Source organism: Pan paniscus, chromosome 6 (assembly GCF_029289425.2).
Source record: "Pan paniscus chromosome 6, NHGRI_mPanPan1-v2.0_pri, whole genome shotgun sequence".
Classification (NCBI taxonomy): domain Eukaryota; kingdom Metazoa; phylum Chordata; class Mammalia; order Primates; family Hominidae; genus Pan; species Pan paniscus.
This window is the reverse complement of record NC_073255.2, coordinates 27,773,832-27,784,439: the sequence shown is the minus strand read 5'-3', so window position 1 is coordinate 27,784,439 and position 10,608 is coordinate 27,773,832. Positions and strand designations below refer to the sequence as shown.

At 37.9% G+C, this 10,608-nt stretch overlaps 1 protein-coding gene across 2 annotated transcripts in view; it reads left to right on the top strand.

The window, feature by feature from the left end:
• The window catches only part of HYCC1 (hyccin PI4KA lipid kinase complex subunit 1), a 119,605-nt gene that overhangs the window by 105,862 nt on the left and 3,135 nt on the right, over window positions 1-10,608 (top strand). The gene's annotated exons all lie outside the window — the stretch shown is intronic.

Here is a 10,608-nt window from a genome sequence, read left to right as displayed (position 1 = left end):
GTGGTTTGTCCACCTTGGCTGTAAGTCAGGCAGAATCAGGTACTAACCTTATATATTTAAAATTGTCTTTTATTAGTACTATATTACATATTTATCTTTCTTTTGTTACTTTTAATATTTTATACTAGTATATTTTATGTATATCTGAAAATGGCCTCCATTTTGTCATGTATCATTCTTTTTTTTTTTGAGACCGAGTCTCACTCTGTCACCCAGGCTGGATTGCAGTGGCGTGATCTTGGCTCACTGCAACCTCAGCCTCCTAGGTTCAAGTGATTCTCGTGCCTCAGCCTCCCGAGTAGCTGGGATTACACACACACGCTACCATGCTCGGCTGATTTTTGTATTTTTAGTAGACGTGGGGTTTCACCATGTTGGCCAGGTTGGTCTCGAACTCCTGAGCTCAGGTGATCCGCCTGCCTTGGCCTCCCAAAGTGCTGAGATTACAGGTTTGAGTCATGTATCATTCTTTCATAGCTGAGATAAATACACGAGTCCATTTTTTTCTAGGTTTTAGAATAGTTTTTAATGTTTAATGCCACCTCTTTAGAATAACTTTCAAATTTAATATATCAGTCAGTGGAGATGGAAATATTAATTGATCTGAGTTAGCAAGTATCAATGCTGTTCTGGAAAAAAAATTGCCGCATTCAGATGACTATATTATTATAACTACTAATCATCATCATCATTATCATTATCACCATCATGATCATCAGTAATGGCACTGTATGATAGTCTTACTAATCTTTCCAGATGAATTACACTATAAACTTGTCAAGAGGGTGGGCTGGAGACTGTAAATGGTACTTAATGTAATCTAACTTAATGAACATATTAATATTTTACTTCATCTTCTCACACAACAATAAGGCACATGTCTTCATAAATTTATTTTTCCTCTATTAGAGTTTTGTATCCTCCTGTAAATAGATTGCAAAATTATAAATTGTGTTAAAGAAATCCTCCGTAACTTAATATATTTCATTTTTATCAAACAACTTATGTAGACATAAAACATTTTATATTCTATGTGAAAAACAAGAATGCATGATGCCATGTATAAATATAACTGCATTTCAGGAAAAATTGAAAAGAATTATATAAAAATAAAAACTTACAGGATGATAATAGCACCTTTTTCCTTCTTAGCAAATTTTCTTTAATTATATTATTAAATCCTTATGAGAAGAAATTAAGTAAAGATGGTGACATGGTTTGTATATTTGTCCCCTTCAAATCGGTGGCTCATGCCTGTAATCTCAACACTTTGGGAGGCTGAAGCAGGTAGATCACTTGAGGTCAAGAGTTCAAGACTAGCCCGGCCAACAAGGAGAAACACTGTCTCTACTAAAAAAAAAAAAAAAAAAAAATACAAAATTAGCCGGGTATCCTGGTGCGTGCCTCTAAATCCCAGCTACTCACTACTTGGGAGGCTGAGACAGGAGAATCGCTTGAACCTGGGAGGTGGAGGTTGCAGTGAGCCAAGATCACCACTGCACTCCAGCCTGGGCAACACAGCAACACTCTGTTTCAACAAAAAGAAAAAAAGAAAAAAGAAATGTAATCCCCAGTGTTGGAGGTGGGACTGTTGGGTGGTGTTTGGATCACGGGGGTGTATCTGTCATGAATGGCTTAGTGCCAACCCTTTGGTGGTAAGTGAGTTCACAAAAGATCTGGTTTTTTAAAACTGTGTGGCCCCTCCCTCCTTCTCTCTCTTGTTCCCTTTCTTGCTGTGTGATACTCTACTCCCTTTCTCCTTCTACCACGATTGTAACCTCCCTGAGGCCCTCACCAGGAGTCTTGTGGATGCCAGCACCATGCTTCCTGTATAGCCTGCAGAACCATGAGCCAATTAAACCTCTTTTCTTTTCTTTTTTTTTTTTTTTTTGAGACAAAGTCTCCCTCTGTCACCTCAGCCTCCTGAGTAGCTGGGACTACAGGTGCATACCACCACACCTGTCTAATTTTTGGATTTTTAGTAGAGACAGGGTTTCACCATGTTGGCCAGGCTGGTCTCGAACTCCTGGCCTCAAGTGATCTGCCCACCTCGACCTCCCAAAGTGCTGTCATGAGCCACCATGCCTGGCCCTAAACCTCTTTTCTTTATAACTTACCCAGACTCAGTTATTTCTTTATAGTAATGCAAGAATGGTCTAACACAGATGGTGACTTTTACAAAATATTTTCCTTTAAAATGTGACTTATACCTTTATTCTGTTGAAAGCATGATGAATTATGTTTTACTTCACTTTGCTTTCCAGGAATAAGTGCTATGGGTTACCAAAGACATATATATATTATTATTATTATTACTTTTTTTTTTTTTTGAGACAGAGTCTCGCTCTGTTGCCCAGGCTGGAGTGCAGTGGCACGATCTCAGCTCACTACAAGCTCCGCCTCCTGGATTCATGCCATTCTCCTGCCTCAGCCTCCCAAGTAGCTGAGACTACAGGCACCTGCCACCACGCCGGGCTAAGTTTTTGTACTTTTAGTAGAGATGGGGTTTCACTGTGTTAGCCAAGATGGTCTCGATCTCCTGACCTCGTGATCCGCCTGCCTTGGCCTTCCAAAGTGCTGGGATTACAGGCATGAGCCACCATGCCTGGCCCTAAAAACATATTTTTTTAAGGTTTCAATTACTAAATTTCTTTAGGATTTGATAATTTCTACATTTTTGATATTATTGGTCTTACTATGTTATACATTTTCTTGATTTTGTTTTATCAGCTTGAATATTATAGTATGTTTATAGCTATCTACTTCTAGGTAAAAATAAAATTTGCTAGGGAATATAGGAAAATTATAATCCCTTCATTTTTCCTTCAACATTTCATAATAAAAATTGTGAAATGTTACAGAAATGTTGATTCCTAGTGCTTATTCCTTTATCCAGTGGTTGTCCACCCCTCTCTGGCCAGGTTATGATATTAAAAAATGTCTTCACATGTTGACAAATTTCCTTTAAGAGGGAAACATCATGAACCACTACTCATGAGGGATATTAGTATGTCATTTTAAAAAAGAATTTGACATTAGAGTTATTGTCTCATAACATGAGTAGACAGTGTTTCCTCCTGCTTTATTTTCTGAAAATTTTACATGAGATCAGTATTATTTCTTCCTTGATTGATAAAATTTACCAGTGAAACTAAGTGTCCTAGAATTTACTTTGTGGGTAGGTTGCTGGTAACAAATTAATTTCTTTTAACAGAGATAGAGCTATTCAGATTTTCTGTTTCTTCTTGTGTCAATTTTGATAAGTTTTATTTTTCTAGGAGTTTGTTCATTTATGTAAGTTGTCAAATTTGTTGGCATAAGGTTTTTCATAATATTCTCTCACAATCCTTTTAATATTGGTTGAATCTATAGTTATAATTGTTTTTAAATTCTTGGTTATTTGGAGTCTCTCTTTTTTTCATTACAAGGAGTTTGTCAATTTTAGATTGTTTCCAGTTTAGGGCTATTACAAATAAAGCTGTTATGAACATTTGTGTACAAGTTTGTATGCTTGCATGTTTTCATTTCGCTTGAATATATGCCTATGAGTGAAATTACTGGATTATATGGAAACTATGTTCAACCTTTTGAGAAACCACTGAACTGTTTTCCACAGTGGCTGCTTTATTTTATACTCCCCCACTCCAGGAGTGTAAGAGGGATGCAATTCCTTCACCTCCTTTCCAAAATTTATCAACACTGCCTTTTTTATTCTAGCTATTCTAGTATGTGTGAGGTGGTATCTTACTGTGGTTTTGATTTGCATTTTCCTAATAACTAATGATATTGAATACCTTTTTATGTGCTTACTGGTCATTTGTATATCTTCCTTGGCTGCTGCAGTTTAATTTATCATTTCTTCCATTTATGGTCTATGCTTTAGTGTTCCTATCTAAGAAACTATGTTTATCTCAAGGTCACTAAAATTTTATCCTAGTTGTCTTCTGGAAGTTTTATAGTTTTAGATTTTATATTAGTCTATTATACAGTTTGCCTTAATTTTTGTACATGATTTGAAGAAAGGGTCAGTGTTCATTTTTTCCCCATATAGATATGCAATAGTTCCAGCACCATTTGTTGAAAATATTTTTTTCCATTGAATTTCCTTGACACTTTAAAAAAATAACCATATATATGGCATATTTCTGGACTCTCTATCCAGTTCTCCTGGTCTATATATCTACCGTTTGCTAAGGCCAAACTGGTTTGTTACTGTAGCTCAGGGCTTCTCAATTTCAGATTATTTAAATTTTGGTTCCAATAATTCTTTGTTGGTAATATTTTCAAAGAACTAGCTTTTGGTTTTGTTAATTTTCTCTATTGTGTGTTTTCTATTTTTCTGACTTTTGTTGTAATTAATTTTATTTACTTTCTGATACTTACTTTGGGTTTTTTTTTTTAGCTTCTTAAAATAATCATTAATTTAAAACTATCAAATTGTTTCCTAATACAAGCATTTAAAACTATACATTTCTCCCTAAGCACTGCTTTACCCACATCCCATATATTTTTATGTGTTCTATTTTTGTCATTGTGTTTAACATAATTTCTAAATTTCCTTCTGATTTCTCCTTTGACTTATAACATTTGAAAGCTTGCATTTAATTTCCAAATATTTGAGGTTTCCTAGATATGTTACTTTTATTGATACGATTCGTAATTTAATTCTATTGTGGTTGGACAATATGCTCTACATGCTATCAATTCCTTAGAAGTTATTGAGATTTGTTTTATGGCTCAGCATATGGTCTGTCTTGGTGAATGTACCATGTGTACTTGAAGAGGATATGTATTCTGCAGTTGTTGGATGTAATATTATACAAATGCTGATTATATCAAGATATTTTATAGTATTATTCAAATCTACTATGTCCTGAATTTTGTCTAGTTGTTCTGTCAATTGATAAAAGAAGTATATTAAAATATTTTACTATGATTGCAGAATTATCTGTTTCTCCCTTTAATTTGGTTAATTTTTTTTCTTCATGTATTTTGAGGTTCTGTTATTAGGCACATATTTATAATTTATATGTCTTTCTGATGGATTGCTCCTTTTATATTTCTGATATATTCTCTTTTATCTCTGGTAATATTCTTGTCTTATTGTTTATTTAATCTGATATCAATATATCCTCTTCAGCCTTCTTAGGCTTACTTATTTTTCCAAATACCATCTTAGTTGGGGCTAGAGCTTCAACAAATGAATTTTGTGGAAACACAAACATTTAGTCCCTAAAAATGTTCTTAGGATTTGTATTTGAAATGAGTTTCTTGTAGACAGTATATAGTTAGGCTATGTTCTTTATCCACTCTGCCAATCTTCGTCTTCTAATTGGTGTGTTTACACCAGTTACATTTAATGTAATTATTGATATGTCAGGGCTTAAATCTTTCATTCTATTTTTTTCTATTTTTAGTTTTCTGTTAGTTTCTTCTTTTTTGTTTATTTTTTCTGACTTCCTCTGGGTTGCTTAACATTTTTTAAAAAGAATTTTTGGTGTATATTTTTCTTTCCTTTTTTTTTTTTTTTTTTTTTTTTTGAGACAGGGTCTCACTCCCATTGTCCAGGCTGTAGTGCAGTGGTGCAATCATGGCTTACTGCCCCCTCAACTTCCTAGGCTCAAGCAATCCTCCCACCTCAGCCTTCCAAATAGCTGGGACTACAGGCACAAACCACCACACCTGGGTAACTTTTTGTATTTTTTAGTAGAGATGAGGTTTTGGCATGTTGCCCAGGGTAGTCTCAAACTCCTGGGCTCAAGGAATCTGCCTGCCTCAGCCTCCCAAATTGCTTACAGGCATGAACCACCATGCCAGGCCAGTATGTTTTTTGTTGCATGTACTTTCAAACCTATTTGTGTCTTCTTACTTAGAGAAGACACAAATAAAGATGGTATCATGTACAGAGCATATGGTTGAGTCTTGCTTTTTTTTACTCACTCTGATAATTTTTGCTTTTTAATGTGTTTAGATCATTAACATTTAATGTAATTATTGATATGGCTGAATCTAGGTCTACCATTTCATCATCTCATCATCTGTACCCTTCATTTTTTGTTCTTCTGTTCCCATCTTATTGTTTTTTAAACAATTTTCCTAGTATTCCATTTTAATTTATCTATTTGATTTTTAGCTATATTTCTTTGTATTGCTATTTTAATGATTGCTCTAAGGATTATAATATACATCCCTAAGCAGATCTTGCCTTTTTAATACAGTGCTTCAAAGGTTTTCCTGGAAGCTTACCTAGCAGATATCTGTTTACATCTCATTGGCTAAAATTGGAAATTGGGTTTAATCACTACCTTTAGACCAACCATTGTCCATGGATAGTGACTAGGTTAGACAAATTTGATTCACATTCTGGAATTGGAGAATGAATCCATCTACACTGAAATAGGGGATTCTCTTTGTTTGGTATTTGCTAGTAAGAAAGAAGGAGGGTGAATACAAAGTAAACAGCGGTCAGTGCCTGCCATGGTCATTAAGCTTGTCGAATGTACTTAGTGTGCCAACATTTTAACCTCAGCACATTTTTAACACAGTTCTTTTTTTGTTGTTGTTATTTCCCTTTAATTATCTTATTAATAAAGGAAAACTGTCCCCTTTAAAAAATTACATTAAATGTAGCTTCTAGTATTTGTTGCCCATGCCTCCTATTCCCATTTTGTTGTTTATTTAGGCTAGGAGTGCCCTTTGGAATAAATTTTGAAAGTTTGTGCAAAACTGGCCTATGGTAGACGATGCTTATTATCGACAAATGAGTGATTTAATAATGAATGCATAAAAGTGGCTATTTTCAGACTACAAAAATGAAATTTCATAAAGAATCAGTTCAATTTTATTCTAACAGATCAGAATTTCTCTTGAGATTATTTTGCTGTAAAGGAGACAACCATAACTTTTCTTTAAAAAAAAAAAAGCAAAAGAGAGAAAAAAAAGATTAATTTGGGCCATTGACTATTTCCTTTCCCATTTTTAAAAGAAGGTAGGTGTCATAAACAATGTTACATATAATTTTGTTTTTAAAAGCCTAAGTAGTATTTTAAGTATCTTTGACTTAATACATTTTGGTACAATATGGATATTCATAACTAGAGAAAAAAAGAATTGGCATTTACAAAGTTTAATTAAAAATAAGATGTTTGGTTTGCGAAAACCAGGCCCATAATTTTGAAAGCACATTGCCCACCTTCTTCTCTAATAGGAGGGTACAGCTACTCATTACTGATGATTGAATTATAAATTCTCTAAGGCAGAGACTATTTTCTGCCTCATTAGCAACTTGTGTGTGCAGAGGGACAGGTTGGTCAGCCTTATGATGACTTACAGCTTAATTGATACATACATACATTAACTTATTGGATATCCTTAACCTTCCGAGAAGGTAGTGGAGGAAATTTCTTCCATTTTTTGGATATTTCCTCTATGCCAGCATCCCCAGGCCCCCCATGCTGTACAACTTTCTTGGAGTTGGGCCACGTACAACCTGCAAGAAGACTTTCCTGCCTCCTAAGTGTTTTCCAGAGGGACAGCATGGGGAGTCTGGGTGGAAAATCATTGATTGTGCAGGACTGTTTCATTTAATATCCCCAGACCTCACTCAAAGTGCCAGCACTGCCCTCCTGCCATCGTGACATTCAGAAATGCCCCTCCCCACCAACCACCAGATGCCCCTGGGAAGCAGTGCCATGTCAGGACTCACTACCACGCTGCCTCTCTAAGGTCATAAGTGGCAGGATTTATAACCACAGTGAATAAAAATGGCCTTGACAAAGAATTTTGAACATTTTGGACCAAACACATAAACCTTCCTGTATGCAAGCTTGCTTGGACACACAAGGGAGTGCTTGGAAGAGATTGAGAAATATTTGGACGAGCCAGGCGGGGTGGCTCATGCCCATAATCCCAGCACTTTGGGAGGCCGAGGTGGGCAGATCACAAGGTCAGGAGTTCGAGACCGGCCTGGCCAATATGGTGAAACCTCATCTCTACTAAAAATACAAAAATTATCCGGGTGTGGTGGCGGGCGCCTGTAGTCCCAGCTACTTGGGAGGCTGAGGCAGGAGAATCGCCTGAACCCAGGAGGTGGAGGTTGCAGTGAGCCGAGATCATGCCACTGTACTACAGGCTGGGTGACAGAACGAGGCTCTGTCTCAAAAAAAAAAAAGAAAAGAAAAGACAAGAAAAGAAATATTTGGACCAGCCTGGGTAACATGGGGAAACCCTGCCCTGTCTCCATAAAAAATGCAAAAATTGGCCAGGCACAGTGGCTCACACCTGTAATCCCAGCACTTTGGGAGGCCAAGGCAGGCAGATCATGAGATCAGGAGTTCAAGACCAGCCTGACCAACATGGTGAAACCCCGTCTCTACTAAAAATACAAAAATGAGCTGGGGGTGGTGTTGCGTGCCTGTAATCCCAGCTACTCAGGAGGCTGAGGGAGCAGAATCGCTGGCACCCAGGAGGAGGAGGTTCCAGTGAGCCGAGATCGCGCCACTGCACTCCAGCCTGGGTGACAGAGTGAGACTCTGTCTCAAAATAAATAAATAAATAAAAGCAAAAATTAGCTGGGCATGGTGGTGTGTGCCAGCTACTTGGGAGGCTGAGGTGGGAGGATGGCTTGAGCCTGGGAGGCAGAGGTTGCAGTGAGCCATGATCATGCACTGCACTCCAGCCTGGGTAACAAAGCAAGACCCTATCTTTAAAAAAGAGAAAGAAAGAAAGAAACATTTGGAATCTCTCAAGCAATATCAGTGCCAAAGCTTAGAAAAGGAGTTGGCGTAGAAGAATCACCTCAAAATAATAATCATGATGACAGCAATAAGAATGCTCAAGCCAGGTGTGGTGGCTCAGACCTGTAATCCCAGCACTGTGGGAGGCCAAGGTGGGTGAATCACTTGAGCCTAGGAGTTCGAGACCAGCTTGGCAACATGAAAAAACCCCATCTCTACAAAAATAAATAAATAAATAAATAAATTTTAAAAACACACAAAAATTAGCTGGTGTGGTAGCGAGCACCTGTAGCCTCAGCTACTTGGGAGGCTGAGGTGTGAGGGTCGCTTGAGCCCAGGAGGAGCTCACCCCACTGCACTCCACCCTGGGCAACAGAGCAAGACCCTGCCTCAAAACAAACAAACAAACAAACAAACAAACAAACAAAAGAATGCTAACACTGTTATTACTATGTGCTAGGCACAATGTCAAGCTACCTGCACGTACTATCTTATTTAATTCTCACAACAGTGCCGTGCAATTGTTGCTACTGTTACCCTCATAGATTAGTGAACTACCATCATCCCTTGCCACAGTCATCATTATAACCTCCTTTCTGGTCTTATTGCTTCCATGGAGTAAGCAATACTTTTACTCTTCTGGAGTCCACTCTTGACAAAATCAACCAGAGCCAATTTTATAAAACAAAATCAGATCACGTAACTCCTCTGCTAAAACTCTCCAGTTGTTTCCTGTCACTGAATAAAATCAGAAGTCCTACAGTGGCCACAGGGTGCATATGTCCTAGTTCCACGTACCTCCCTCATCTCCTTCTACTCTGTCCCACACAGACCTCACTCCAGCACACCAGCTTGTCGTTCTTGGAACAGGCCAACCTTAGTCTCACCTTGCTGTCTGCAATCGCTGTCTCTCCCCAAGATGTGACTCACTCTCTTACCTTATTTGGTCTCTGCTCAGACCTCATGACCTGAAGAGCTTTTCCTGGTGGCTCCATCCAAAGTAACCTCCCTCCTTCACTCTCTGCCCTTCCCCCACCCCAACCGCTGACCTTTGCCTCCCTCTTACACTTTATTAAGTGCCTCTTTGTTCTCCCATTGATTGTTTCTCCCATATGTATGTGAGCTTATAAAGTGGGGGCTTTATCTTGTTCTCCCCTTAATCCCCATCTCTTAGAAAACATACTACCTCAGTAAATATTTCTTGAGTATCTGTGGCTCACAGAAGTAAAGTGACTTGTCCAATGTTCAGAGCTAATAAGGGGTGATTTACACTCTGAACTCCCAGACTGTCAGAGAAGGCCCTCCTTTGGGAAGAGGAAAAAAAATACAGATGGAAGAGAAGTTTAGTATGAAAGATGGGAATGAGAGAAAGGCCTTTCTCCTCTCTGCCAGGGAATGCTCAATGGAACATTTTTTTTTGAATGCATGCAATAACCAAAAGACAATTGTATAAAAGGCAAAAACTAAGGGGCAGACACTGAGACTTCAGCAAGTTAGGAGTTTGTCAGTAAATTGGAACCAGAGTTGTTTCTTTCTGGGCTATGCAGTTGCTAGATTGCTCTCTGCTTTAGCCTTGCTGTCTAATTGTCATATGTAGGAATCATGCAACTGCAGAACTGTGTACCCTGTCTCTTAAAGCAGCTCTGTAGTGGTCATTCTGAGCAAATTAATTTAGGATTAGCTCAGAAATAACTAATGCCTCCAGGGTAGCCAGAATTGCAGTCTGCCTATTAACATTTGCTTTGTTCCATTGCTTTAGAGTCATATTCAATTTATCAATTTCCCTTTTCCAGTTTTTGGCATGGTATCCTTTTGTCCCTTTCTCCTGTATCATAACTCTCAGGGAGCCTAGCTTGCTGTGTGTTGAATACTT